This window comes from Protopterus annectens, chromosome 17.part0 (genome assembly GCF_019279795.1).
Source record: "Protopterus annectens isolate FY-2018-M chromosome 17.part0, PAN1.0, whole genome shotgun sequence".
In the NCBI taxonomy this organism is placed as follows: domain Eukaryota; kingdom Metazoa; phylum Chordata; order Ceratodontiformes; family Protopteridae; genus Protopterus; species Protopterus annectens.
This window is the reverse complement of record NC_056751.1, coordinates 116,447,379-116,472,548: the sequence shown is the minus strand read 5'-3', so window position 1 is coordinate 116,472,548 and position 25,170 is coordinate 116,447,379. Positions and strand designations below refer to the sequence as shown.

The following is a 25,170-nucleotide window of genomic DNA, read 5'->3' as shown; positions in this document are numbered from 1 at the left end:
CCTTCACCTGCAGAGTCATTCAATATGGTGACCCTTCTGCTATCCAGCTGTGTATCTACTCTAGGTATTCAGGGTACTTGCTTGAATTTAAAGGTCAGGAAAAGGTTACGAGTCATACGCTTTTGGAGCGACCCAGGCATTTCAGGTTCAGGACTCCACTGTTTTGGAGAGGCAAGTATGAAAGAGTATTCACAAAATGTCACAAGTAATTGTCCACCTGGGTGTACAGGGGATGAGGCTTGTTTCCCTATGTCAACAGCAGGCTGGTGGTGGCTAGTAGCCAAGATGATCTCGTGGCTTCAGAAATTTCTAATCCACACTTTTCCACTTAGTGGGTGCCTCTTGAAATTGTAAACACCGTGATTGCAATCTCCAGAACCGCTGAACTAAAAGTGGAAGAATGGGTATGAAGTCCGAGCTTATGGTGTTGGAATATCCATCCTATTCCAATTCATAAATATCAGGGGGCAGTGAAGCTCCCTGGCAAAAAAAATCTTTTAGAAGTATAACGGATAGCAGCAAATTCTAAAAAAATTTGTTTGATACACAGTATCAAAACTTGCAAGTCCAATTTCATTTCTTAATTATCCTTGTGAATTTTTAAGTGTCACCTTACACCAACACAGTTGACTACTGTGGGTTGTTCTTCAGATGCCAAGACGTATTGGACATTTTTCACTTTGGGGAAACGCTCTTTAACATCCGTCTCTGAGACTTTGTAGTGTCCGTTCTTCTGTCAAATGTTACTTTCAGCCAACCTATGCCTAAGGGCAACCTGAGTATTGATGTGCCACAAATGAGAACTTGTCAAGGAGCTACAAAGTTAATTGGTTCTATGGCTCAGACCCATTGAATACACCGGCCAAGATTTCTCTGTTGTGCAAGTGCAGCTGTAGTGGTGTTTGAGCCCATCCACTCTGTGGCAAACTATATGCAGTTTCACTTTCCAATTGATGTTCACTGTGAATTCTTCCTTTGTGGGATGGCGAGGGGACTGTCAGGGCCATGCGACACAAGTCCTTCACTTTGAGAATATTGACTTCGGCTTATAGAGATGGGAGCAGTACATTTTATTTCATGCTTTGCAGCTACTTTTCTTCAAGCTTTACAGTAGTAGATTTCACTAGATGACCTCTACTATTCAGTTGGACAGTACAGCATCAGCAAGCAGAGAGGAATTCCTGCTATGAGATTTGCACTTAAAAATGAAAGTTTGAGATTGTGCCTTCAAAGGCATTTTTTTTTTTTTTTTTTTTTTATCAATACAACGCTTTCCAGGAGACACCAACTGCCTAGTGGACAGGCTAAGTGGGAGCATTATGAGGTCTCAGTAGTGTCTTGCATAGAATGGTATTGTGGAAGTGAGGGTCACCTTATCTGCAGTCTTTTTACCTCTCTAAAAGGTAAGACACCGCTGATCACTATAAGTAAAAAGCTAAGAGCTCTCATAAAATCATCCAAAGCTAATTTTGAGAAAAAAATAGCTAAGGACTCTAAAGACAACCATAAGGCATTCTTTAGCTATGTCAGAAACCTAGGAGGAAACTCCCAGATATACTCAGAATTAGTTCAAAATGATGTGAAGATTACTGATCCTACAGACATTGCCAACATACTGGCTGACAGGTTCAGTGCAAACTTCTCCCCCCCTAAAGGAGAGATATCTATACCAAATTATTGTAGCCCCCCAAACATCTCTAACGCCCAGGTGAGAACTGCTCTCTCCAAGGCAAAGAACACAGCATCCGTGGGACCTGATGGTGTCCCCGGCTGTGTGCTCCATGAATTCAACGAGGAATTAAATCCACAGTTAGGACAGCTGTTTAATCTTAGTCTCACCTCCGGATACGTACCCAGGGAGTGGCACACAGCGACTGTGGTCCCACTCCACAAAGGCGGTGCTTCCACCGACCCTGGAAATTACCATCCCATTAGCTTGACAAGCCTTATCTGCAAAGCCATGGAGAGGATCATAATGGATCTCATAAATAAAGACATAGGGAATTTGCAGACGTTGGATCCAACCCAGTTTGGCTTTGTCAAAGGCAGATCATGCCTTTTAAACTTGGTTGACTTTTTCTAAACAGTCACCAAGGCCATTGACGAGGGAAAGGCAGTCCATACAGCCTACCTAGACCTGGCGAAGGCCTTCGATACAATACCCCACTCGGGTATCTTTGAAAAACTCATCAACTTAAATGTAAACCCATACATTACAAGATGGGTTGCAAACTGGCTGAGTGACAGAACCCACAGGGTCAGAGTTGCTGGCGCCATGTCAGACTCAAAGCCTGTCACAAGTGGTGTCCCACAGGGCTCAGTCCTGGGCCCACTCTTGTTTGGCATCTACTTTTCTGAAGTACAAGCAAACACAGGAGGGTTATGGCTGACAAAGTTTGCAGATGACTGCAAATTGGGCGCCGTAGTCGAAAACACATCCGACACAGATATCCTTCAGAAGGGTCTCACAGAAACGGATAACTGGTGCCAGAGCCATGGACTAAAGTTAAATGCCAAGAAATGCATAGTCATACCCTTCGGGAAAAACAAGGTTACCCCTAGCTACCATATAGGTGGCAATCCCCTGATCACAGAAGAAGAAGTTATCAGGGACCTGGGAACCCAGGTTGACAGTAGCCTTTCATTCGACACTCATATTTACTAAAGTAGTTAGGAAGACCTTCTACATTGCCCACCTTATCATGAAGGGATTCACATCTAGATCAAGGGAGGTCATAGTCTCCCTATACTCATCACTCATCAGACCAATGATTGAGTACAATGCCCCATTCGGAATGTATCTGACCCGACACTTGCAGCAGCTGGAGAGGCCACAAAAGTTCCTCACCAAAAGGATAAAGGGTCTCAAAAATCTGTCTTATGCTGCCTGACTGAAAGAACTCCAATTATATTCAGTTGCTTACCGCTTGCTCAGAGGTGACTTGTGCCTGACATACAAGGCCATGTCAAACCCAGATTTGATGAACATGCTTCATCTCAAAAAACCTAGATCCCTCAGAGCCACAAGGGCGGGAGACTTAAACCTCGACACGGTTATTAATAGGACGTGCTGGAGGGATAGATTCATCACCCAAAGACTCCCTATGCTGTGGAACAAAATCCCGGTTTATGTGAGGCAGAGCACCTCGCTGGCCTTGTTCAAGAGGAATCTTGACCAATGGATGGGAGATCGCAGATACACCCCAGGGGTTACCTCAGTGTCACTGCTCGACAGAGGCACAGCAAAATAATGGGCATAGTTTCTCCAAACTAAAGGGGTGGCGTAAGCCACAAAACTATGGGCTAGGCTTGTAAATGCCCTCGGGCAGATAGCCTAGTATGAACCTATGAACCTATAATGAACACCAAATGGTTTGAAGTATTTCTCTCTCCTTTTTACCACACTGGTAAGATCAAAGATGCAGTGAAACAGAAAATGGCTCATAGCTGCTCTTCTTTCTGTTTTGTAAGTCTTTCTCTGCCCCAAAGGATCAGATGAGTGAATGATACTGGTTGCTCTTACTGGGTCAGACAGGATCAATTACTTCTACTTCAGCAGTTTTATGTAGCCACTCCTGTCCTGCATCCCAAGTCCTTGTTGACTTTGAGTAGTACCAAATTGATAATAGCTTCTCTGCTTTAGTTTTTGCAGTTGCTAGGAGTGAAGAAGCCTCCGTCTGATTCTATAATTTCCTCTTTCCATTGGGCTTGCAGTCAGAAGACTTGTAAAGGAAAAAAAAATTGTAAAATGTTTTCGGTTTGAGTTTTTGCCAGGACACTCATCCCTTTTCCTCAGTGATCTCTTTCTTCCTTTGAGTTATCAATGCTGGCTTTATTTAATCTGCCCTTTAGCTGCTTTTTCTGACTTCAGCATAGGTTAAGATGCCAAGCCCTTTGCTGCCATAAAATTTTGAGAGGCCGTTTCCTTTTGGCTCTTCGAATTTATAATGGAGAACATTTCTCTGCTCCCCTTTAAGCACTTTGTCAGTGGCATTTCATTGTCCAACAAAACAAGGATTTTATTTTGCATTGTGTCTACCTCCAATAGGCAAATTTCTGACTTGCAAGCCTCAGCTCTAGCTTTTCCTAATCCTGGTTTTCTTTAGTTTCATTTCACCCCACCCACTTTCATGCTTAAGGTTGCTACTGCAGAGAAGCTTCGTTTAAGTCTTTAGCATGTAAAATGTGAAGCATAAATAGAGTATTTCGGTGGAAATGCAGTAGGTTTGTTTAAAAATTGGAGATAAATTTGGCTTTGCTTCTGAACTGTGCACAGCATAAGTGGAATGCATTCCCGGAACAGAGCTGAAATTGTAATTTATCTGCCTTTTGAAACTCTGGACTTCTGTGACATGAGGTAAATAAAAAGTAAGCTACATTTTTAGGTACTAGTAGTGGTGGAGTTCTTGTATATCTGTCATATTTATTTTTTGGTATCATCTTTGTGGAGCATGCTTGGTTACTTGATTTTTATAATTGCATTGCTGCTTAATTTTATTTCAGATACTTTAGTTGCATGGGGCTAGTAGTGGTGGCTGCCTGTGAGGTCACTCTCTAGGAATTTGGCGTGACTTGTAACCAAGTGGTCACTTAGTTTAGAGGTATGTGGGTGGGGGTCTACATTAAAAAAAAAAAAAAAAAAGCTCAGAACGCCGATGTTCATTTTCACAAGATCAAAAATACCGAAACCTCACATACCCGAACGACGAAGCTTTCTTTCCCAGGGTAAGTAAGCACTTGCTCAAACTGAAACTATCTACTAACTCCGGGATTGCACTACAATGGAGAAAATGGTATGCTGGGCAAGTGTTTTACTTATGCTGGGAAAGCTTCGGTATATGAGATTTCAGTATTTTCAGACTCGTGAAAATGAACGTTTGTGTTCTGATCTATTTATTTTTTTTTTTTTTTTTTTTTTTTTTTTTAAAGTAGATCCATGGGCAGACCCAATAACCTCTCAAATGTTGGCTTGCATTGTTGCTGATGTACAAATATCTAAAGTTTGTCTTTGTGGTAAACGGTATTTGTGCTTTTGGTGTGTTGAGTGGTCTGTTTTGGTGGTGGTGATAGTATAAAGGCAGGGAAGGATGGCAGATATTGACCCCCTCTTGGAAAACTTCTGTGCATGCTGCTGTCCCACACTATAATCTTTGACAAGCTTCAGTTACTGTGGATAAGATGTAGCTGGGTTCTGCATGAGGTGGGTGAAGGCATGGGGAGTTCAGTGACCAACTCTTATCTGTTGCTTTAAATGTTATTTGGCTGTGGCAGGTATTGGTTGCTGTAGTGAGGCATCAGTATGCATTTACTGTTATTACTTTTAAGACCAGCTGCCCCAGTGTGATTTGGAAGACCTGTGTAGCCCCCTTGTCATATGTTCATGATATTCATTGCTTTAGATGATGTCTCAGTATCAGGATGGATATGCTTCAAAACCTTATACATATAAATGGAGCAGCTCTCTTTGACTACTATATTTCTTTTCATCCTTCTTATCGGTTTCCTTCCCAGCCTTCTTTGAACTCGTTTTTTGCTGTTTCAGGCATCTTAGGTAAACACTTTGCTTTTGGTGGCAGTGTGTGGGATATATGCATATTAATCAGTGCTACCAAGACGTTTTTTTTTTTTTTTTTTAATAGTTTCATTTGCTAGTTTTCTCTTTATGATTCTGTCGCAATGAAGACTGTTTTCCCTTGGTAAGTCTGCATAGGCAGTGCTGTTACTATTTAAACACTGAGGTCCATGTAATCTGTAGACTTGACCAATCCCATGGCTGTTTTCTGTCCAGCTTCTCCAGTCAAGGAAAACCAAAAGATAACTAAATGATCACCTTTAGGATGACTTATGCCTTCTTATATGACAGGTGTGTCAGATCTGTGCTGAACCTTCTAACGGAGTTCTCTACATCCGTAGCCTTCTTTGTGGTATGTCTTTACGTAACATGTTGGTCCTCCCTGAACGCATTTGCATAACATTACCAGTTGGATGCAATTTCTAGTGCTATGCCTAGGTGGCTTTTCTGTCATAACTGCTAAGGGAAATGTCTTAAGACAGAAAAGGAAGACTGAGCCAGAGCTTCTGCTTTCTTTTTCTGTAGTTTGCACTTTACAACTTTAGGTACCAAAATGCTTACCATAATGTCAGATTTGCAAGCATCCTGCGTCCTGAAGTATCCTGTGGAGAACCACTGTAGGGCTTCATGGATGCTGTGGGCAGAGTTTAGCAGCCTGGGAAAGTGTTTGTGTATAGGATGGTCTTGACACCTGTGACATCCGTTATACTTGAAGATCTGGCATTATGGTTAAGGCCTATAACTCTGTTTTCTGTCTGTACTAAACCCTACCCAAGCTTATGTGCAGTGTGGGATTGGAGTATCTTTGCCTTTGGCAGCATGGGTCACTGCTATTATTGAGAAGACTGCCTACAGTGCTGCCAATTGTAGTACATTGTAATTAATGTCTTTGTATCAGCGGGGGTTGGGGCTTTACCTAGCTGTCTCTTCAGAAAATTGTGGTGGAAAAAATTCTCTCCTTGTTCAGTTGTAGAAGTGTGTATGTTTTATAAACAAGTACATTTCTGCCATGCAATGCTATACAAATTACATTTTATTCGTTCAAAGCACATGGTAAAAACTATTCAAAATGTTAATAGCCCCCACAAAAAGGAAGCCTTAAGCATGTTAATTATTTTTGAGAAAGTTAAAGTGGTATTACTATTTTACATGAAATTTGCTCCAGATGGTTTTAATTTATGATTGAACATGTCCTACAGGGTTAATGATGGGGCTTTACGCATAATTCTTGCTTTTTTATGTCAGTCCTGGAGTTCTTATTGCTGTAATTGTCAATTTGCTAGAGAAGTGTATGCTGTCAATTAGTGTTGCACATTGCTACTGAGAATGTAGTGAGGTAGTTCAGGGATTGGAAGATTTATTTTCATTTTATTGAAATATTACATTTTAGTAACCTGTCTAGTAGTAGTTGAAACTAGTATTAGTCTAGAAAAAAATCCCATTTTCTGTAACGGTTGTTTACACGTGAAGTCAGAATTAAGTTGCACAATTAGTGGATGCTGCAGTCTTGCTGTTTAGTAATGTGGTATTAATTACCTGTCCAAATCCTGTATAGAATCGTGACATGCTTTTGCTTGCTAATGTGATATTAGCAGGCTCCTTCCATCTTGAGTGCCTAGTCTTGAAGCTTTACTTATGCTGGATGTAGAGCTGTCAGTCCAGCCTCCTTAGTTATTCTTTCTGGTAGAACAGTCTCTCATGCAGATAAAGCTGGTGGTGGTGGACAGTGACTGTCATCAGAAATTATATAAAATTTGAATTTTGCCAAGCTTTACCTCCACCTCCCCCCTTTTGTGTTGTGTTTGATAGGTTTCACTACTCAGAGTTCAAAACTGAGTGTAAAGGATTAATCCAGATAAAAATCACTTTAGCTAGCAGATCTAGGAGACTGTCTGATACCCTCCCTGTGGGAGGAATGAAGACCCCTTGTTGAAGTTTCAAGTAGTTTATTCAGTTAAGCAAGTGGATAGATGAGTGTTCTTGTTTTTAGGTACATGGCCAAGTGCCCCTTTCAAAGGAAATGGATTAACATGCTTAAAGCTTATTTGTTATTCCCAGCTAAGTGTGCTATTTAAAGTAAATTCACGTTCTGTTAAGATGTACCCAAATAATTTTAACTTTCTGTAGCATCATTGAAGGGATGGATTCTTAAATACTTACATAGATTTTAATGGACATGACACTGTGTATATAAGTGTTCATTTTAAGTCTAATGACTTATTCACACATGCAGTCCCTCCAGTGACCTCACTGGGGATTAAGAAAATTGAGAATTTAAGATATTACAGTAGTAAATTCAAATTTATGCTGTTACTAGGATATGTTTAACTTGATGCAGATAAGAATGTGTTGCTGTGCACAACACACTTTTTAAAAAGTTGAGGTAAACAATGACTCTCTGCACTTTAAAAGTTTCAACCAAGTATCATGACAGTGTTAAATTTCTAAATCTTGACATACTAGACAATTTATCTAAAACATTGCAGTTAGAGTGCCACTTGGATTTCTGTCAGAGAAAATGTTGAGCTAGACCTTACCAACCAAGTCTAATGGTGGTCTCCTCCTTGGGTGAGGTGTCAGAGTGGGCAGAAGTTTGTGTTCTGTCCTGAAGTAGGACAAGGATTAAGGGCGCTCCTGATAATCTCCAGGACTGCCTATACTTCCTGTCACTCTAGGGGAGAATATATGAAATGGGTCATACATATATCAGCATCAGAGTTACCACATGTAAATTAAACTGGGTAGTATCTGGCATAGTCATGTACCAGAGCAGTTTTGTCTTCCCCAACATGACTACCATAGGTTTGGGTCCTTTTCTTACAGGTAAGGACTGATTTTCCCCTTCTGTATTATGTTTGATAGCTTATGTTTCCTCCTCCTTGTTTAATTCATTGGTTGTCTAATCTCGCCAGTTAGCTATGGTTTCCAGTCTAATGGAATATTTACATTTTTCTCTTGGCAGTCCTAGGCGTTTCTTCTCTTCTGCCTGGTAATCGCAGTAAACCAATATTTTGCACAACATTCTTCACTGTTGTACTCTCAGCCTGCAGTTGAACTCTGAGTAAGACTGCAAAATATTGTGCAAATGTGCCCCCCCCCAAGGCTTATTGACAGCTGGGTATGGAGATGTGAGCAGGGATATTCTGTTTACTGGCTTTGGCTCGCTTTGGTACTATTTATATGTCCTATTAGGGGGAAGGCTGAGCTGTACCACCTCCACATGGGCCAAATACAGGGAGCAGGGAAGGAAACTGTTTAGATGTAGAAATGTGTTTCCTTTTGTGATGGGAAATCCAGGTAGTAGAAGTCAAAATACTGCAAAGAAAATATTTTATTTTTGCGAGGGGTAGCACCATGGGAAAAGGAATGCATCAGCTTGAACTGATTGTTTTAATGGAGGCTACAGTTGACAAGCAGTTTCACTCAGATGTGTGTTGTCTGATTATAGAACCTAAATTGTTTGTATGACGGTAAGCCCGATGAGTTCTATTCATTGGCTGAAAAACATGTTGCTGTAGTGTCCTTTATATTGCTATGCTGAATGCATTGTGCCTGACTTCGTAGGTTGGTACTTTGTGTTTTTGTAGTGCTTCTGCATTAAAAAAACAAACAAAAAAAGTGCTAGTGAGCTGGTTACTTTCGCAGAAAATAATTTCTCTACTGTTATGATGATTAAAGTATTGATTTGGAACTGGTAGCCAAGCCAAAGCATGTTTCCAGACTCCCTTACTCTGGTAGAAGTGTTTGTTGACTAGCCGAGTTTTTTTTTATTCATCATCTTTGAGAATCTCCCCTTGTATCTTGCTTCCATCGGCTCCATATACAGGATATTCCTCATCTTCTCTGTAAGCTATGAATCTCTACATTTATCCTGTATGTTTTGAACATTCTGCAGCACATCTAGTGACTTGAGACACAACAGAAACACATACAGGGGGTGGTGTGTGTGTGATATATTAATATATATATATATAAATATATATATATATATATATATATATATATATATATATATATATATATATATATATATATATATACACACACACACACACTAACATTTCTGTGACCCACTTGGCATTTGGACTGAAACTTATGAGCCCCTTTTCCAAGCTTTTGCTGAGTACAGTCTTAGTTTTATATACTGGTCAGTAGCATAGCTAGGGTGAGGTGAAGGGGGCAGCCACTCTGGGTAAAAAAGTGTAAGGGGGCACATTTGGAATCTGTTTCTTACTGGCATTCAGAAATTAATTTTGATTGCATTTGGTCAGGACTGAAGCATTTCAGAGCTGTGAGAATTTTTTTTGCTGCTGCTTCTCTGGAATATGGAATACTAGCTGAAGGCCTTTTCTTCCTCATCTTAAAGTTGAGGGGTGCCTTGATCCATGAATGTTAAAGGGAAACAGAATTGTTAGCCGCAGCTGTAATGCTGGTACTCTATTATGATAGGAGTAAAAAGTTATTGAATAGGAGCTTAATCCTTTACTGGGTGATCATTTTCGGGTCTTGTTGACCCTGTCTGTCAGTATAGAGAGGCAGAGTTTAAACGTTGAAAGTATGTTTTTAAAAGACTGGAGTAGTTAGAAACTGCAAATGCCAAGAAACCATCTGTAATGGAGAGGGATGTGGCCAAGATGGCTGAGTGAGGGCAGCACTTAACAGCTCTGATTTCAACTTCTGCTCTGATTTAAAACACTAGTTGAAAGTCTGATTTTTTTAAAAATAAATATTTACTTTAAAATTACTTAAATACTTAACAAAGGAGCTCAGTGTAAAATATCAAAGAAATCTTCAGATTCCATATTTTTTGTCAAATGAAATACAAATGGTGTGTGGAAATACAAAATGAGAACCAAAAAGCAGTGTACAAGAATCTTCAGTGGGGAAACAAGTGCTCAGATCAGCAAGACACAGAAACTATGAATGACTTTTGAGGGAAGAATAACTGAATGTGAGAGGCAAAATGAATTGAAGCAGCATACCTGGCTGCTAGTTTGGATGATAATAGTAATTTGTTTATTTCCAATGAATATATGCTATACCTTTAAAATATGAATGCTCCATAATTTAATGCCCAGCATGGAAAATTATTTCATTTTGAAATGTTATTGGCTCAATCCTCCATGGAAAGAATACAATCCGATTTGACAATGACTATTTAACAAAGGTGTATTATGCCGTGATGGTTTGATAAAGATGTTCCTTTAAAAACAAGGCAAGAATTGAATAATTTTATGTAATGTAGCTTAGATTATATGATGTGTATAGCAATATATGTGAAGTATGTTTGTAAATGTCAGCTTATTATACAGTTTAATTACTTTTATATAAATATAAATTTGCCTGTGTTACAAGTGATGATAATTAAAGGTGTAATGGGACTAAAGAAGAATAGAACAAAGGCCAGCTTATTAATTACAGCTACAATTGAAGTAGCTGTACCTGAAGTCTGTAAAATATTTGATTGGAAGATGCAACTACTTGCAATACGAAAAAATAAATCACTGGAATTTTGCAGAGGAAATTGATTAGGCTGTTGCTTATTTGAAGAGACACGCTGAAAAAAAAACCAAACTAACAATAAATAAACAAATACTAAAAGCCTGCTGAAATATAATGAGCTCTAGACCAATATATTTTACTGTATTGTTTTAAGATAATGTGTTGTCTTTTTATTATGTTTAATAGTTTTCCCCTTCCTGTTCTTTAGTGGTGTTTGAGGTTGTTTGCTTGTGTTTGTGAAGTCTGGAAGATTGTGTTTTGTGAAAAATGTTAATAAATAGCTTAATTGCGTGTATTAGCAGACCACCTTGAAGAAATGGTCATATGATCAGTTTGCAGAATGCAGTGTTAAATCGTCACATGACTTAACAATGCGGCGACTAATTTTCTGTATTTGAAGGAAAGTACTATATATAACATTAGGGAATGTTTCAGAATTTTTTCTGTACTGGTGAGTAGTGGATGTATAATAGTTCATGGGTAGCTCTTAAGTATTTGAAAACTTGTCATTGAAATGTAGGGATTCGGTCAGTATTACTGAAGTCCTTCTGTATGCGGAAGTCCTACTCTGAGTTTGGTTAGAGTACATTTTGAAGAAGATCGAGAAATATTTTTTCTGGCTTTTCGGGAAGCTAATTGTAGTTAAAGTTCTCATGTGATGTCAGTTTTTACCTTTTTCCTCACTGATGGTTCAGATCCGACCCTCTGATCAGACTCTGACATTGTGACCGCAAGCTTTACTAAACTTTTCCCTTGGACACCTCCCCTTTACCCGGAATGCACCTTACACATTACCTCACATCTTGTTAGCCACTTTGCGAAGAACGTCGGTTGCCTTTTTTTTGTTGGGTTAAGATAAGTGTTTTTCTATATTAATATGTTTATAACTCCCTTTTCTTGATTAGATCTTTTCTCTAGTGTTATAGCTCGCTATCGTTCTCCTTTCTGAGTTGCTTTACCCCCTTTTTAGGCAATCGTCGCTACCATTGCTGGGAGGCTCCTTCCCTCCGACTGTTGGTAGTTGTTTTCCATCTTTCCTGCCTGAAAAAAAAATTCTCCTATTGTAGTATGTGTATTTTTGGTATGGCCTAATCTTTTGTCTGCTATGGCCGATAAGCCCTTGGGTTTCAAGAAAAGTGTTAAATATGGCAAGAAAATGCCTCTAAGTGATTCACACACTGTGAGTGTATTGTTTAGGGACCTTGAAGACTGTAGCATTTGTCATGGTTTCAACCAAAGGGCATTGGTTGACTGTAAAAACATATTGATTTTGAAAGGTCGTCTTCCTTTTTCTGAAGCTATTGCTAGTTTGGACTCTGTCTTCTAATCAGTCTAAACCTTGAAAACACCACATTTCAACTCTGAAAGATTCCTCTGAGCCATCGAGCAAAACCTCTAAATTACCAGCTCCGTCAGGGCCTTCAGATCTGAGTACTTCTAAGGCTGGTTCAGACAAGTTTTCGGAGCAGTCAGGTCCTTCACCTCAGAGATTTGATCGGGCAGGTAGTCCGACATTAGTTGAGGTTATTTCCCTCTCCAGATCTAGGCCTAGGTTTCCAGCCTTATTTCTCGATTCACCAGAACCTTCTCAGATGATGACGTGGACCGAGTAGTACAAAGGCTGCTAAGCACTCTGGCACTGGCCAAGTTTTTGTGTGATCTGACCCTTTGATCTTTGGATCCAACCAAGCCTCCCACCCTGATTACCATTCCTACACTGTCTTTCATCCAAGCTTCCGAGTTCAGAGATTTAAACATCCAGTTCCCTCCAACATCTGATCAGAGGACTTCTCCTTCAGACTGGGCATTTGCCTTGAGTTTCTCCACTCTGTCCGAGTCCGAGGACTCTGAGCCGTTTTGCACCGGTCGGGTCTGGGGATCGGGTATCGACTCAGAGGCTTTTGGATTGGTCCCTGATCCTTGGGGCTTCATCTTTGGACATTCTGCCTTCTGAAGCTGGGGGGGGGGGTGACTGCTCTGCCTGCTTCTTTGTTGGAGCCAGAGGCCCGCTTGGTTCTGGAGTAGACTGCTTTTCAGGGCTCTGAAGAGGGCTATGGCTTCTCCAGCCTCTCGGTCTGGGTCTTCTTCAGATCTCCAGACCCTCTTTGTTCAGCCCGAGTGTCTTCCTTCTGGGCTATCTCTTCCACAGGGACAGCAAGAACTTGGGCCTCAAGATCCCACAGTTGGTACCCCCGCCTCTTCCGAAACCTCCCCGGAATATTCCATTAAGGAAGTTCCTAGGAAGAGGACTTGCAAGAGGGAGCATTTAGACGCACCTGAAGAGTCAGTTACCTCTGATACTGACCTCTGTGAAGGAGAGTGATCCCCATGGTCACCTCCTGAAGATGTCTCCGTTGGAGACCTCCTTGAATTATTGAAACAGAGAGGTGGCTGGCAGTCCAGCAGTGCTTCTCTGGAGGCGTCTGTATACCTGAAGGCCTTCGGTTCTCGACCGTCCTCCTTTTGGGTGACTCCGCCTTTGGATGTACTTACTGAATTTATTTCTAAGAAGACGTGGGAGACCCCCAGATTCTTTTGAGCCTACCCCCCAAAAACCAAGTAAATACATTACATCTCTTCTAGACAAAGTTTTGGACCAAGGGGTTGCAGTGGACATAATGGTAATTGCGACAGCAACCAAAAAGAACTCTTGGAGACTAGTTCCACTATCCATCCTCCTAATAGAGATTCCAGGACGATAGATAGATGTGGGAAGCAAGTCTTTTCATCAGTGACCTTTGCTGTATGGTTCCTGGCTTACTTTACTAGGCTGCAGAGATCTGATCAAAGAGCTTTCAGATTCCCTCAAAGGAGCAGTAGCTGATGAGGGTACACAAGACAGAGTTTCTTCTCTGCTCACTACCCTACATTCTATCGCTAATGCTTCCATGCATCTCATTTCCTATGCAGTGGATGGAACTTGCAGGACAGCGGGTTCAGGCATCTCTGAGGAGACTGGCCTGGATGTACCTTTGTGACTTTGTGGAGCTTTTTAAGTCTTCCTTTGTTAAATGCTCCTTTTGATGGCTTATTCCTTTTTGAGCCTAAAGTGAAAGAGATGCTGACCAGGTGTGAACAGGAAGGTAAGACCCAGTCTGGAGTGCACATATGTTTTTCCATGCCTCATTGACACTACTCCTAAGGGGTTATAGGGGGAGTGGAAAGGTTCAGAAAATTCACAGGATTCTTTCCAGGACACTCGTGGTGAGAGTTCTCCCAGATGCAGATGGTGGAGCAGTAATGGAAGATGCCGCCCTTGTGGCAGAGGGGGGCTGCAGAACTAGGCTCCAGAGAATCATTCTTTGGTAAACCTTTCCACTGCTGAAGGTAGGCTCGATTGCTTTGCCCCAAGGCAAAGTATAACAAATTAAAATTGGGTGCAGAACATCATATCCAGGGGCTATCTTATCCCTTTTTCCAACCCTTTCACTTGATCAAAAAGATCCCAGATGTCCCACCCAGTCAACGGGATCAGCCAGCTATTCAAATTCAAAAACTGCTTGACAAGAGTCATTCAAGAAGTCCCACCAGACCAAAGAGAATCTGGAACTTACTCAAAGTTTTTTTTATAGTCCCAGAGAAAACTGGGGACTGGAGACCTATTCTGGATCTCGGCAATCTCAACAAGTCAGTAAAAAAGACAAAGTTTCAGTTGTTCACGGTTCAGTCCATATTTCCTTTCCTGGAAAAGGACAGTTGGGTGCGCTCTATAGACCTTCAGAATGCGTATTATCACATAAAAATAGACAGGCAGCTTGGGAGGCAGTTACTATCAGTTTTTGAGCTCTGCCCTTTGGACTCGCTACAGCTCCCAGAGTGTTTACCAAATGCGTGGTAGTAGTAACTGCTTACTTGAGACAATAAAGATTCCAGGTGGTTCTGTATCTAGATGACTGGCTCATTACTGCCCCAGTCAGGCATCATCCTATTCAGGCAAGAGACTGTTAGAGGTTTATGCACTCTTGGGTATCATGCTAAATCTCAAAAAGTCTTCTCCAGAACCCACATAGAACCTCGAGTTCATAGGTGCAATCCTGGATAGACATCCGAGGGTAAGGGTGACAAACTCTCAAGAGTGACAACAATCAGGTCTCGATTCAGACTATTACTTTGCAGAAACTTTGTACCGGCTCGCCTAGTCTTTTATAGACTGTCGGTTCTATGGCTGGAGCAATTGTCCTAATTACCTTAGCATGCTACCACATGAGAATCCTCCAATGGCTCTTATCAGTACAGTGGTCCTTCCTAGAGCTTCCCATGTCCTTCAAGATTCACCTTACCGGCATTTGCAAGCAGGACCTTCTTTGGTGGCTTCAATCTGATCAAGTGACTCAAGGTCACTTGTTTTGTTCCCCCACAGCCCAAAGCCACGGAGACCAAGGATGCTTCCCAGATAGGGAGGGTGGGTGGGGGCATTATCTGAGGAAGACAATCCAAGGCACCTGGTCCCCCATCGAGTACAATCTGCATATACATTTCCTAGAGTTGAGAGTGGCGCTTCGATTCTCTCCCTCGGGGAACTGTTGGACAATATGTTGGTAGTCTGGTACATCAACAAACAAGGGGGAACCAGATCTTTTCCCTTCTGTTGGGAAGCCCTCAGGATTTGGCAATGGGCAATTTCATCCAACCATTTCCTGATAGTAGTGCACATTCCAGGGAAGTCCAATGTCATAGCAGACAAACTGAGCAGGACTATTCTAATACCTTACAAGTGGTCCCTTGATCAAAGAGTTGTGGCGATCAATTATTCATTGATAGGTCGCAGCAAGGCTGGCACTGTTTGCATCTCCAATGAACAACAAGTGTAGCAACTATTTTGCCCTGATTTTCCCCCTCCAGAGGAGTCCCCAAGGGATGTGCTTCTCCAAGATTGACCGCTGGAATTTCTGTATGCCTTTCCCTCTACCCATTTGATCCCAGCCTTCCTACAGAAAGCCAATCTGTTGATGAGGACATTAAACCTAATTGCACCCTACTGGCCTAGATAGATTTGGATGATGTTCATGTTTCACTGTTGCAGTCATCACATTTGGGTTATCTGCTTGCAGTAGCCCTCAGTCGGCCTGATTTTATCAAAGTCTTGGGTCCTGTGTCGGTTGCTGTCTCATCTTCGTGACATCAGGTAATCAGGGGTATAAAGCATGCAGCCGACACCAGTACATCGGTCTTTCTTGCTGTGCGGTGCCCAAAGCAGAAGCAGTTCGCAAGTGCCAGTCAGCCGACGGTCTTCAACAAAAGCTAAGTACCCCATTTGGGAAACTTTTTTTCTTGCTCTAAACCAATGTCAGTCAAAGTCAATAATTGTATTTCTTGTGGAAAGCAGATACCTCAAAGATTTTCATTTGTACTGTATTCCTTGCCTAGTCCCTGACCACAACGTACCTCGCTGTCGGTTTTGTGCCTTATTTAAACCACAAACTATTCATCATCCGTATATTTTCGCTTCTAAATATTTTGGTACTCTGTTCAATTATCCAGATATGTCATTGGTAAGCCGCCCGACTACCGACATTCCAAAAAGACGCAAAGATAAAGACAGACAGGCCGCCTAGGTCCAAAGCTGCCAACGACGCTTCTAAGCTAGTCCCCAGTTCGCTGCTACTCGGTGAGGCAATTTCGCAGCCCTTGATACCTGCTACTTCAGATTTGCAGGCCTCTACCGAGACCCATGCCACGAGATGCTTCAACTGTGGAACCTGCAGATGTGTCTACCTTGGATGGGTCCTGAGCCGCTGTGCAGGCACTGGCTTCTGAGGGTGTATTCAGGCCTACTGACTTGCATATTAAACTGACGCCATCTTCTCCAATGCCTAAAACTCGAACCACGCCTAGGAAACTGACACCCAGACCGCATGGTCAGGCCTCTATGCCTAAAAAAAACAAATAAGAATGGCTGAAGACCTTATAAGCCAGGATTACTCTGATTGTAAAAAGAGGCTTAGAGATTTCTTACTCCTGCCCCAACACAGGCCTTTAGCTATCCCACCTGTGCTGGACATTGTTGACTATGCCTTTTTGTAATCTAGCTTGGCCCCTGACTCTCTACCTCCTGCTCCCAGAAAACCTGATAGATATTACAGGGTTCCTAATTCTCTCAAGTTCTTTTTTAAAAATCCTACTGCGGATCCTGAGACCATTTCACAGGGACCCAAGGGCATTAAGGCAACTACTGCCAAAAATCCTATCCCCTCTGATAGAGATTCCAGGGTCCTGGATAGATGGGGTTAAGAAGGTATACACCTCTGCAACCTTGGCCATCTGGGCCTTAAATTGCCTGTTTCATATGTTAAAGTATCAGCAGCATATTATTGGATTACTTGAACAGAAAATGATGTTGAGTCCTGAGTGTGCTGAAATAAGGATTTACAGGATTTAATGCATTCTGCTGAACAGGTTGGAAAACATACTTTGCAAAGTGGTTTTGATTCACTAGAGGCATCTTGCAAGGCTGCTGTCACCGGGTCTGTACTTAGAAGGCATGCTTGGCATAAGGAGCAGTCTTTGCCAGATCATGTTAAAACTAAATTACTGGATGCTCCCTTAATCAGGACTGCCCGTTTGGCAACAAAGCAGAAGTTCTTAAAAAGATGGAGGAAAAAGATACATCTATGCAAACTGGTAAAGATTTCTTACAAGTGCAGCCTCAAAGATTTAGTAGGCATTGGCCCTCTAAAAATTGGTCCTTTCCTGCCTCTTCTCAGTTCAAACCCAGAACCAGCAGAACAACCAGGCTTCAGTCCCAGGGTACATACAGGACTAAGCAGTGGGGTGCTCCCACTTCCAAATCAGGGAAGCTTACCCTGTGGTAAGCTGTCTCAATGACTTAACTTTAAAACTTCCAAGCACTTCTCAACTGACTGCTCCTTTAGGGGGTAAGATTGCTCTGCAAGCAAAAAAACTGGGAACTCAATTACCCAGGACAAATGGGTTTTAAACATAGTTTCCCAAGGATGCAGATTTCACTTCCACAAATTACCAACCCTAAACGGTTGGCCAGATCTACCCCCAAATCAGTGGGCAGCGACTCAAAAGCAAGTACTCTCTCTCTTAAGATTAAAGGCTATTCAGACTGTACCAGAATAGGAAAAGGGACAAGGTTTCTACTCAAGACTTTTCCTGGTACCCAGAAAAGGCAACATATGACGTCCTATCCTAGACCCTTTCTATTCTAAACACCTTTTTTGGTGATTCCAAAATTCAAGATGCTAACTCTTCACCAGCTGCTTCCCATGATAGGCAAAGATGCCTGCTTGACAGCACTGGAATTAAAGGAAGCCTACCTGCACATCCCATCCCAATCAGGGAATCTTGCAGAAGATGCCTACACTTCAAAGTGGGCTGCATGCACTATCGGTTCTCTGCTCTTTGGCTTATCGACTGCACCCAGGGTATTCACAAAGTGCCTAGCTCCAGTCATTGCATTTTGCAGGCAAAGAAGTATTCAAATATACCCATACCTGGACGATTGTCTAATCAGGCAGAAAGCCAGGACATACCTTTGAATCCTCTGGCATTTGTACAAAAGGTGAAGAAAAACAAACTGTCAAAAAACAAACCAAAAGGTTCCGAACCAGCAGGTGTAAAACTCCAGACTCCTGGGCTTTTTTAGAAAATGTAGACAAATTTGAATACTGTGACAACATTCATTTTTTTACAATAGATGTAGTCGACCTTTACTTCTCCATACCCCATGACATAGGGATTGAATAAGTCACCAGAAACCTAATAGCACATGGAGCGGGGAGTGATGAGATCTGTCTAATTCAAGAACTATTAGACGTGATCCTGAACAATAATTATGTTTGATTCAATGGGGGCATACATAAACAAATAATTGGAGTAGCTATGGGTTCCCCTTGTGGAGCCAGCTACGCCAATTTAGTACTGGCCCAGTGGGAAAATGACTATGTATTTAAGGACAACAATTTTCAGAAAGTCAAACTATATAACAGGTTTTTGGACAACATTTTCATTCTATTTCAGGGTAATGTAGGGGATGCAAGCAACTTTGTTGAGGTTTTAAATAACAGCACTCCATTTTTGAAATTCACATTTACCTTTGGTGAAGACACCATTAACTATTTGGATGTTGAATTGAAGAGAGACTACATCCACAGGGGTTATGTTGCTAAAACTTACAGGAAACCCACTCACTCTAACACTGTTACATTTTTCTAGTTGCCACCCGCTACACCAGAAAAAATCTGTTTTAAAGGGCCAGCTAGTTAAGAGCGGCAAGAATGACGACTGAAGACTCCGCCTTCAACGAGGAATGTACCTTGTTGAAATGCATGTTGAGTCGTGGGTACCCCGAATCACTGGTGGATGACACAATAGGAGATGTTTGTAGGAAAAGGGGTTTGGGTTCTTTCAAACCCATTCTGACTTTGAAACAAACCAACGTGAACCTGGCAGAGTCAGATGAAGTCACATTACAGATTCTTGGTGTCCACTCTTCTAGCATGGGTCAAACCATTTTTTCCCAAGAGAAGTACAATAAAAAAAGGTTCATTACTACTTTTTCATTAGAAACTAAATATATTAGCAATGTATTAGAAAGAATTGGCAATTAAGAACTCATGGAGAAAATAGGGGACAAACCTGTTATTTTTAGAAAGGGCAGGAACCTCAAAAACATTATGGAAAGACCTTCAATAAAGCATACTAGAACTGAAGGCACATACAAATGTGAGACGTGCAACTATTGTAAATTTATATCTACAGGATCCACATGTATAGTGAAGCAACGTCTGTTTAAAGCAAAGGGTCGTTACAATTGTAACTCAAAATCAGTGGTGTATTTAGCTGTGTGCCAGTCATGCCCTGCCTTTTATATAGGAAAGACCGACAGAAAACTTCTAGAGAGAATTTATGAACATACGTACCACATTAGGAAGAAGAGCAACACTATCGCCCTTGCAAGACATTGTAATAACCCTTCTCACACTTTCCTTTTTAAAGTTATAGACCAGGTACTTACAGATGAAAGAGGAGGACCCCAACAATTGTTATTGGAAAAAAAGGAACTCATTTGGCAACTTAAAGTGAACTCTTACACATCACCAGGGTTGAACGAAGTTACTTCTTTGACTTGTGTTTTAAAGTTAAAAAACCTGCTAAGATTCTTTCATCATTACTTAAACCTCAAATCTGTTTTTTTTAAAACCTTAATTCACAAATATTTAACTTGAGAAACATTGGTTTTCTGACCTCTGCAGCGCTTCGCTGTACTTTGACCCATACCTTATTTTATTTTTATTTTCATTTTGCATAGTTTCGTTCAGGATTTGTATGTTTTATTTTTGTCAGGTTCTGCATTGTGGTCTGACTTGATTTTTGCTTACTTCCAGACACATACACCTTTTTGCGTAAGCAACAATAAGACCTTATTGTTTAGACCCATGGTATTTTGAAGTGCTATGTTTACTTATTGTCAATGTCATTGAACACCAACAGCTGTGGATTTACTTGGGTGTTGCGTTTCTTTCCTTTTTTTTGTCTTCTGCTACTTTATTTATTACCTTTTTCACACACCGTATAAACTCATTTGCAGAACAATGTGCCGTATTCATGAGCACGATTGTGAACTGATTTTTCATTTGTTTGGCTATCCGCCTTTTTCGCATGTTAAGTACCTGCACGGTTCTTGAATGAAGTACGGTCTTGTGAATCCAGCAGTTTGTTTGTTTTGATTTTAGACGTGTCTTTCACGCAATGCCTTGCCATATTTTTTCTGAAACAACTGCATTTTGACTTGTTTTGGCTGCTACAACTGTGCATACTAAAGCTTAGAATGTGTTCTCATCGCAGCTTGGTGCTTTACCCATCGCTCAAGGAACATTTAAAAAAAAAATAAAAAATTAATTTTTCATGTACTGTTGTTGCATTCTGTTGGCGTTGAAATGACAAGCAATTTCTGTGTTAGATTTTTAACACAGAAATAAACATATTCGGTTATTTAATATTAGAAATAACATTTCTTTTATTAGAAACGCCTTTGAAATTCCGCTTATTGCAGACTCCTAGTTGAGTTTCACTGTTTATTTATTAATTTATTATTGATTCTTCATTATGCATTAGAGATGTGTACTCCTTACTACCTTTTCTGTTAAGGAATGGATATTATATTTGGTTGCAAGCATTACTTCATTTTATTTTCTTTTTAATCACAAGATTCTGTAGGAGTTTTGATTTACAAAATGAAAAGTTGTTTGCTAAAATGTATTTTAAGGGAAACAAACAGTATTTACACTTGATTAGGTTCATGAATCTTCACTAAGACATTCTTGGTTACTTTTATCAAGTTCATGTTTCTTTTTTGAAAACTTTTTTATGTTTGACACCCTGTCTACACTTAGTGGACATTTATTTATGCTTTTAATGTAATACAACTTTAAATGTGAAGGTATGTCAATGGGTTCAATTAAGGCAGCTGTTTGTAATTTTGTAACACGCACCCCTTTTTTAGGGTTTTAAATTGTGTTTGATGATTTTTTCCTTTGTCTGAAGAAGTCTTCCTAATAAGGGAGACAAAAAGCGCTTTACTTTTACATTTTCTAATAAACCTTTGGAGTTTTACACCTGCTGGTTCGGAACCTTTTGGTTTGTTTTTTGACAATTTGTACAAAAGGTGCTAACTTGTCTGGGGTACACCATAAATGAAAAGAAATCACAGCTGTACCCTGTCAACAAATTATATTCCTGGGAGCAAGCTTGAACACAACTTCCCAGATGGCTTTCCTCACACCAGAGAAACATTCATTTCACAACTTACTTTCAAACTAGTGGCCACAAAACCCCTGCTATCTGCAAGGCAAAAACTGCAAGCCTTGGGGTTCATGTCCTCGTGCATTCTACTAATTCCATATGGAAGACTGCATATGAGGAAACTACAATGGTATATAAAAAGCTTATGGTGTCAAAATTCTCAGGATCTAGAAGAAATGATTTCTATCATACCTTGCCTACGGTTAGAGTTCCTTTGGTGGGCAGAGGCCTGCCACCAAAACAAGGGACTACCATTCGCTCTACCCCCTGCTGCCCAAACCCTAACAGATCCATCAGACTATGCATGGGGGGCTCACCTGGCAGGGAAGTGCATTCAGGGCAAATGGAACCCAAGTCAAATGCACCTGCATATCGATCAAAAAGAAATGTTAGTTGTACAGAATGCTCTGACAGCCTTCAAGGACCACATTCTTCCAGGACAATTGATGATAAAGACTGACAAAGCCGCTGTTATGTGGCACATAAACAAGCAGGGGGGTACCCATTCCTACCCCCTCTGCAGACTAGCCATGGCTCTGTGGAACGCAGCCTTGAGTTACCAAGTGCATCTACAGGCTCAATTCCTGCCTGGAAAACTAAATACACTGGCAGACGAACTAAGCAGAAATCTCATGAACCCACACGAGTGGAAACTGGAACCGAAGACTTTCAAGATGTTGATAAACAAATGGGGGAGCCCAGATATAGACCTGTTTGCCTCCCCCCAGAACTACCAATTGGACAAATTCTGCACAAGGACTCCCCCACAAACAAGCTTGGAAAGTGGATGCCCTGTCCTTCAGCTGGAAAAATCTATCAGTTTATGCCTTGCCTCCTCTGCCTCTCCTCTACAAAGTACTACTAAAGATCAAACCGGACAAACCAAGGATGATACTGATTGGACCAGACTGGCCATGCCAACACTGGTACCCCCTCTTGCACAGGGTGTCACAGCTAGCCCCATGGCACCTGCCTCAGACCCCTACCCTACTGTCACAGCAGGAGATCCAGATTCTGCACCCCCAGCTCCAAACCTTGAATCTGGCAGCCTGGCTAATTACTTAATGTCTCCATTACCATCCCTCGGCAAACAAGTGTTGGATGTCATTTTGGAGGCAAGGAGGCCTAGTACTAGAAAATCTTATGCTGAAAAATGGAAAAGATTCTGTGCCTGGAACTAAATTCGAGGGATGGCCACAGCAGCGCCCAATTTACCTCAGATTCTTCAGTACTTAACTGAGATGCTTTTCAAGGGCCTTTCCCTTTCTTCCATCAAAATTCACGCCATTTCAGCTCATTACAACACAGAACCACTCATCTTTTCTCACCCACTGCTCAAGCAGTTTCTCAGAGGGGCCAAAAAGACCACCCAGAAGAGCCCCAACTCCAGCCTGGGACCTTAACTTTGTATTGGAAAAACTCCCTCTGCCTCCTTTTGAGCCAGCTGCAAGTGCAGAGTTAAAATTCCTTTCTTGGAAAACCGCTTTCCTTTTAGCAATCACTTCAGCAAGAAGGGTATCTGAATTACAGGCTCTTAGGAATTTAGATCACTTCATTTTCAAACAACTAAGAAATGACACTAAAAAAGCCATTGTACTAGGTAAAAAGAACTTTTACCTCCAAATACAGCAAACCCATGTTAATAAACCACAAATGTTCTGGAAAAGCATTAACAAACTTCATCCAGGGCAGTCAGTCACCCCTAACCCTCTAGGCTCAAACCCAGATAATCCCATTGACACTGCCAACTCCTTTAACTCCTTTACCAATGCCATCCAATCTCTTGCTAGTCATCTTACACCAGACACTGCAAACCTGCCTAATTCATCTGTAAATCCTCCACCTTCCTTTCTATTCCATCCAGTGCCCACATCCACTATTTGCTCTCTACTACGTAAACTTAAACCTTCCACCCCCTCAGCTGACCAACTCCAAGCAGAATATCTTCAAATGGGTGCTAAATCTATAGCCTACCCTATATCCATTCTTATCAATAGAACCATTAGTGAAGGAAATATCCCGTCCATTTGGAAGATTTCCTATATCATTCCTCTACACAAAGGTGGGAACTCAAATGATTTCTCTAATTTTCATCCCATAGCCTTGCTATCCCCCCTCGCAAAAATGATGGAAAAGTGTATTCAGAAACAACTACTCAACCATCTGCTCCAAAATAAACTTCTGGCTAACTGTCAACATGGCTTCAGACCTTGCCAAAGTACCACCACTGCCCTGTAATCTTTTACAGATTGTATTAACAATAATCGTAACAACGGCCTTCATTCCTCAGCAGTATTTGTTGATTTATCCAAAGCCTTCGACATGGTTCATCACCACCTGCTCTTACACATCATGCAATCTCTGTCTTTAGACCCATTAACTCTCAACTGGTTCAAATCTTACCTTGATAACAGGAAACGAGCAGTACTCTGGCACAATAATCTATCAAATCTCCTACCTATATCCCTTGGTGTCCATCAAGGCTCCATATTAGGGCCACTCCTGTTTTCCATCTACACTAATGATCTTCACTCAGCAATTCCTTACTCTACCTGCATTCAATATGCAGATGACTCCACCATTATCTGCTCAGCTACCTCTCAAATTGAACTGCAAACCTTGACCCAGAATGCATTTTAACACTGTGGAACAATGGTTTACTAACCGCTGCCTCCTCCTTAATCCCAAGAAAACAAAACTGCTACTCTTCTCCCCAACACGCAAGTCCACCCCCATACAATTGTCACTTAAATCCAACAATGGTACTGTTATCTCTCCAGACCCAACTACCAAGCTCCTAGGAATAACTATTGACAACAACCTCAACTTTGACACACATATTAACACCGCAATAAAAACTGTCAACAAACTTGGATCCCTCTATAGAATCAAACCTTTTCTCACTACAACAGCCAGGACTGCTATAGCCAGAACTCATCTCATCTCCACTCTACTCTATGCTTTACCTATATTCACAAACCTTTCTAAAACCAACATTAACAAGCTCACTGTATCATATAATAACATTGCTAGATTTGCTGCTGCCTCCCCTTACTATACTCATCACTGTCTAAACCTTTTACAACTTGATTGGTTAGAATTTCATCAGCATCTTCATCTTTCTCCACTTACTATTGCCCATAAAAGCCTGTATCAACCCTCAAATACTCCTATTCTCGCAAGACTATTTACCCCCCTACCATAATCCTAAAAACCTACGCTCAGCTAATAAACTACTGTTTAACACCTGTAGAGCTCATAACCTAGCAGGTGACTCCCTCTTCTGTAACACCGTTGGTAAACTATGGAATCTACTACCTACTGAA

At 41.2% G+C, this 25,170-nt stretch overlaps 1 protein-coding gene across 3 annotated transcripts in view; it reads left to right on the top strand.

Moving 5' to 3' along the window:
* SLC20A2 (solute carrier family 20 member 2) overlaps positions 1-25,170 on the top strand; it is a 717,641-nt gene that overhangs the window by 32,576 nt on the left and 659,895 nt on the right. The window lies entirely within an intron of this gene.